The sequence below is a fragment of the Amyelois transitella genome, chromosome 3 (assembly GCF_032362555.1).
Source record: "Amyelois transitella isolate CPQ chromosome 3, ilAmyTran1.1, whole genome shotgun sequence".
In the NCBI taxonomy this organism is placed as follows: domain Eukaryota; kingdom Metazoa; phylum Arthropoda; class Insecta; order Lepidoptera; family Pyralidae; genus Amyelois; species Amyelois transitella.
This window is the reverse complement of record NC_083506.1, coordinates 12,857,261-12,863,394: the sequence shown is the minus strand read 5'-3', so window position 1 is coordinate 12,863,394 and position 6,134 is coordinate 12,857,261. Positions and strand designations below refer to the sequence as shown.

Genomic DNA, 6,134 nt, shown 5'->3' with positions numbered 1-6,134 from the left:
TTTTTTTTAACTTATTTACATTAAGATATTGTAATATTCCACTTAAAACGAGAAGATTTTCTATATAAACAATTTCTCCAATAACAAATAGGTACATAAGGCTTAACTGTTAATGCAATAATTCACATAGGCGCTTTCACGTCACTTATCGTTTCATTAACACATTCTGACCACACTGTGACCGCGGTAACATGACAAAATTATCTGTCATTTTGTATTCAGCCTCTGGAGAGTGCTGTCAGAAAAATTATTAATCGATAATTGTTTTTGTGGATCTATCGACCGAGTAACAACACTATCGGAATAACATTTGTGTTCAAAATGAATTTTGAAGGTTTATTTTTTATTTTGGTCACGTTGTGTTTCGTGGAGGCTGTTAGTGATAACGAAGTGACAGAAATAGAGACGGCACGAGGCAAAGGGAAATACGCTTTGCTCAGTAAGTATATAATTTTTTTCTTAATTTATTATAACCGTTTATTGTGCCGTATGGTTCCCGGCACCAAATAGAAAAAAGAATAGGACCACTCCGTCACTCTTCCATGGATGTCGTGAAAGGCGACTAAGGGGTAGGCTTATACACTTGAAATTCTTCGAAGGCGATGGGCTAGCAACCCGTCACTATTAGAATCTCAATTCTATCTTAAAGCCAAATAGCTGAACGTGGCCTATCAGTCTTTACAAGACTGTTAGCTCTGTCTACCCCGCAAGGGATATAGACGTGATTATATGTATTTTATTATAACCCTGTAATAGAATTAACACTGTTTTCACGATGTGCTGTTAGCGATATTTAAAAAAATAGGGTATGTTAGCTGCTACTTCTCACGTGCAGGAAAAAAAATAGAATCTAGGGATTCTTACTGTTAGCGATGGTTTTGTTAGCAACTTGTTAATACCTCAGAATAACATACATACATATAATCACGCCTATATCCCTTGCGGGGTAGACAGAGCCAACAGTCTTAAAATGACTGATAGGCCAAGTTCAGCTGTTTGGCTTGAATTGAGATTCAAATAGTGACAGGTTGCTAGCTTGTCGCCTAAAAGAAGAATCCCAAGTTTATAAGCCTATCCCTTAGTCGCCTTCTACGACATCCATGAGGAAGAGATGGAGAGGTCCTATTCTTTTTTCTATTGGTGCCGGGAACCACACGGCACAGGGTTATTTATTTGAAAAAAAAGGAAAAAAGGGGTTTGCATATATTTATTGCATATGTTTTCACTCCCAATCTGTTATTTGGCGGGTAGGTGTGAATGACGGTTTTTTTACCATCATTAAATTGATGGTGTTATCCAAGTACTCTCTCATTATTTCCCAATAGTAATAGGGGGCACTAAAACAGAACTATATGTGTATAACAGTGATATCACTATCTAACACTAACTAATAGTGATAGTGATATCACTATCATTCTATTATATTTCTATTCCGTTCTATCATTAAGCCAAACAGGTGAACGTGGCCGATCAGTCTTGAAATGACTGTGAGCTCTGTCTACTCCGCGAGGGATAAAGACGTGTTTATTATGTATGCCTAAGAATAGAACAGAATAGATTTATGTACAAAATTGGATACAAGGTATCACTTATTGACGTCACATCACTTAAATCTAATTATAACTACTAACGCTTCCAAAGCAAAGTAGAAGAGTAAGTCATATACATGCTGAAAAAGAAGTGTTATTTATGTTATCCTCTGTTACCTCGGTTAGTTTTTTTTTTGATTTTATGTTCACGAGTAAAACAATTATTATATATTGTCCGCAGTTAAACCCGGGTACTGCTCGACCATTGGAAATTTCTTGTTAATTTATCCCTTACTCTTAAGAAACATACATGCAGAATGTTAGCGCTTGCATGCAGAATCTCTCTCATGTCTGTCGCACCCTCCACAGAGGTATTTCGGGGCCCGGGGTCCACCTTCCGACTTCTCTCTCTCCACTTGGTCAGGTTTTCGGCGTCCTCGGATTTCAGTCCATTGGCTCGCATATCATCTTTTGCGACATCCACCTACCTATTCTTATATTGTTTGTTATATAGTAACGCAAGAGTTTGATTAAGTCAATCATTTTTTCAACTTACATACATACATACAGTCATGTCTATATCCCTTGCGGGGTAGACAGAGCCAACAGTGTTGAAAAGACTTATAGGCCACGTTCAGCTATTTCTCAACTAATCTTCAATCAATCTCAGAACTTCCTTGTTTTGTAGTAACTTAATAAAAATATTGTAACAACGCTTTTCCTATAGATATAAATATAGTCCAAAGTAGCCGTAAGATCTCGAATTGAAATTGTAAATTTCAAAGGAAAGGATTACGCTCCATTTGCAGGGACGTCCAGAAGATGAGAAAAAACACAATAATGCTGAGTAGTCGCCATCGTGACATAGACCTCTATTAAAAAAGTGGTTTATAGTTTTATATTCATTCATATTTTTAATGTAGACAATGTGCATTCGTCCACGATTTAAGAGATCTTTATTTGTAAATGGACGTCTGGTGAAAATGCTGCAGTGTAGTTTGTTCCGCCGCGTCCGTCCGGTGAAAATGCTGCCGTATAGTTTGTTCCGCCGTTTCTTCTACACATGCGCTTTGGAAGCGGTAGTAGTTATAATTAGATCAAAGTGATGTGACGACAATAAATGATACTTTGTATACAATTTTAAAAATAAATATTTTCTATTCTACAGATATCGTGTTTCAAACGGTCGTCTTATGGCCGCACAGATTATAATAATCGGCCTATGATAAGTCATCGAGAAATTAGTCGGCTTGACGTTTACTCTTATAAAAAATTATGTACACAAATGTAAGAGTCCGTTTTAGCGGTGAATGTATCGCAGATAAAAAGTCCTGTCTGCTCAACGTTTCAGAAAAAAAATGTTGAAAATACCAATTCAATTCATTCTTATTTGTTGGTGCAGATAAAAATAAATTGAATTAAGGTATTTTCAATGATTTTTTTTTCTGAGATAGGTTTTATTTGTTCTCGCGAGCGGAATCAGCGTTCTGGTAAAATTAACGGAAGTTTTGGTTAGCACTAAGAGAGGATTTCTTCCATAATTCCTTGACTAAAATGTCACGTTTGGCTGTATATTAGTCAGTCTATTGCAAATCAGTCATTGAAGTCTACGGGCAGCAAATGGAAATAGGTGTTCATTTAATGAAATCGACATCAAAAGATAGGAAATCCAGGATTAGTCTTTAACACCTAAGAAGTAAGGACATTTCAGATTTCTAACATTATTTCTGCTTTCTTGCAGAATGATTTTGCAAGAACGATAGGAGTATTGAATATGTATTTACTTTTAGTATCCATAGATTTAAATTAAATATGGCTGGATAGTTTGGAAATGTGTCAAGTATGAGTAATAAAAAAAAAATATGGTAGGTATTTATCTAATGTTAGAAGTGGTTGTTTAAAAAATGGCCAAATACCATTAGAATCGGTATAATATTTTACAATAAGGGTTAGATTCCTCTGCAAAGGTTGCGGAGGTCAGATGGGAGTCGCTTCGTAAAAAAAACCTGAGTCACCCAATCCAGGATTTACTGTCATATGCATACCCCCAGGCTCCACTCCAGAGTGATGAGGATGCATACATACATACGATCACGTCTATATCCCTTGCGGGGTAGACAGAGCCAACAGTCTTGAAAAGACTGATAGGCCACGTTCAGCTATTTGGCTTTAAGATAGAATTGAGATTCAAATAGTGACAGGTTGCTCGCCCATCGCCTAAAAGAAGAATCCCAAGTTTATAAGCCGACCCCTTAGTCGCCTTTTACGACATCCATTGGAAAGAGATGGAGTGGTCCTATTCTTTTTTCTATTGGTACCTGGAACCACACGGCACAAAATGTAAAACAAACTGTTTTGTTGCAGCCAACCTAGCAATATTGCTGGCGACCAAATTGGGACTATACAAGTTAGTTCTAGGCATAGCCCTGGTAATTGCCAGTGTGAAAATTCTGGTCATCATGGCGTGGGCATTGGCCATTTCGAAACACGTGCCAAACGCATGGCCGAGTCACAATAATGATGAACATTCACATCACTATTATCACGAAAAATTTGAGCAGCCCATCCCTAGTTCTGTAACAGATTGGATGGCTGGTTTCCTTAAATTTTGAAGTAGGTAGGTGCATTATTCTATACATATAATAAAACAGTAAAAATATTTTGTCTGTACATTTAGTATTTTTGCCTGAAATGGATAGAGGGACACTTAGAATGAATAAAAGATAAAAAATATGAAAAAAATTATTTTTTAATTTTTTGCCTCTCTGTCTGTCTGTATGTATGATCACGCTTATCTCCGAAAGTACTTTTACTTAAAACTTCCACCAATTACTTTATTTTAACTCAGAAAAACATTTAAAGTTTGTTTCATCAAAATCGGTTCCCTAAAAAAAGTTGTCGTCATTTGAATGAAATCAAAGCATGAGTTTGCCTGCAAATAAGTTTACGAGGAAAAATTCGAAATTTACACGGACGAAGTCGCGGGCAACAGCTAGTAGTAATATATTTTATTTTCTTTTGGATGCAGTTTTATTGTATGGCTCAGGCTCGACCGCCACCATAAGTGGAGATCTTCTGCTAGACTATGTGTGATGCCTGGGGAACCGTGTGACAGTAAAACTTTAATAGCACGATTTCGAATCTTCGTTGCTATTGGATGATGGCGTAGCGTTCTTCGCTGTGATTGGCTGATGGCGTGTGACGTAGAGATGTCGCCACATTCGTAAATATCCTCGCGTTTGTTCTAGCTGCATTATATAAGCTGGGGGTACGCCTTATTATACTATTCAGGATTTGGATAAATCGGTGATAACGTAAAGTCGGTGAGGGGGTCGGTGATCGACTTGGTTAGGTGCCCGATTAAAAATATATAAATTAAAAAATAATAATCCATTTTAATTTGGTTGACTGGAAGAAATCCCAATTGGGATAAGTCCGCCATTGAAGATTTTTTGTAGAGTGCCGTGTGGTTTCCGGCACCGATTGGAAAAAGAAAAGGACCACTCCTTCTCTTTCCCATGAATGTCGTAAAAAGCGACTAAGGGTCAGGCCAATACTTTTGAGATTCATCTTTTAGGCGATGGGCTAACAACCTGTCACTATTTGAAACTCGATTCTATCATCAAGCCAAAAAGCTGAACGTGGCCTATCAGTCTTTTTAAGACTGTTGGCTCTGTCTACCCCGCAAGGGATATAGACGTGACTATATGTATGTATGTATGTTGTAGATTTTTTTAATTCCAAGAACTTTGTGCAATAAAGATTTTACAAACAAATTAATATAAAACCAGCTTAAGCCATAATTACCCATTCAGATCTCTCGCTTTGCCACGATTTCCGCATGGACGTGATCATTATGAATGAATGAATTAAATGGTGTAATTATTCAGTAGTACTTATAACACACCAAACTACTAGAAAATTTTCTCTTTTTATATAATATTTGTCTGGTTTTTTGATTTCATATTTTGTTGTTTTAGGCGTTTTTTAATTGTACTAAAAATTAATTTCTCATTGTTACAGTACACTTCTTCTACGTAGTGGCGACTAAAGTTTTCGTCCTTAAAATTATATACGGGATAATATTCTACGTTTTGCTCACTAAAGGATGGCATTTCGTTCTTTGGTTCATCCATTACCTGAAAGAGAAGAAACATGAGGAATATTTTGACCACGAACCTGTTTATTACCATGGTCATGACCACGGTCATGACCATTACGATCAGCCATACGGATACAGCAAATCCGGATATGGTTCTGATTACGGCGCGTATAGGAAAAAGATATACGACTCGGACGGATCTTATTCTGTCAAAAATTAATATGTCAAATTGTAAATCGTATGTAAATTTTAATTTATTGTAAACAATTGTAAATAAAAAGTTAAGTTATTATAAAACTGTATTTTTATTTACTAGAGGCCGCCCACGACTTCGTAGGCATGGAAACTCTATCAATCCCGCGGGAATACCGGGATAAAAAGTAGCCTATATGTTATTCTGGGTCTTCAGCTAACTACATACCAAATTTCATCGTAATCGGTTCAGTACTTTTTGCGTTACTCACAAACTTTCGCATTTATAATATTAGTAGGATGATGAGAAT

At 36.6% G+C, this 6,134-nt stretch overlaps 1 long non-coding RNA gene across 1 annotated transcript; it reads left to right on the top strand.

Annotated features, from left to right (window-relative positions):
- Positions 1 to 231: 231 nt before the first annotated feature.
- Positions 232 to 5,689, top strand: LOC106132971 (uncharacterized). Its single transcript, XR_009657471.1, has 3 exons — positions 232 to 439; positions 3,894 to 4,146; positions 5,553 to 5,689. It is a non-coding gene; the product is annotated as an uncharacterized LOC106132971 (long non-coding RNA).
- Positions 5,690 to 6,134: the final 445 nt, after the last annotated feature.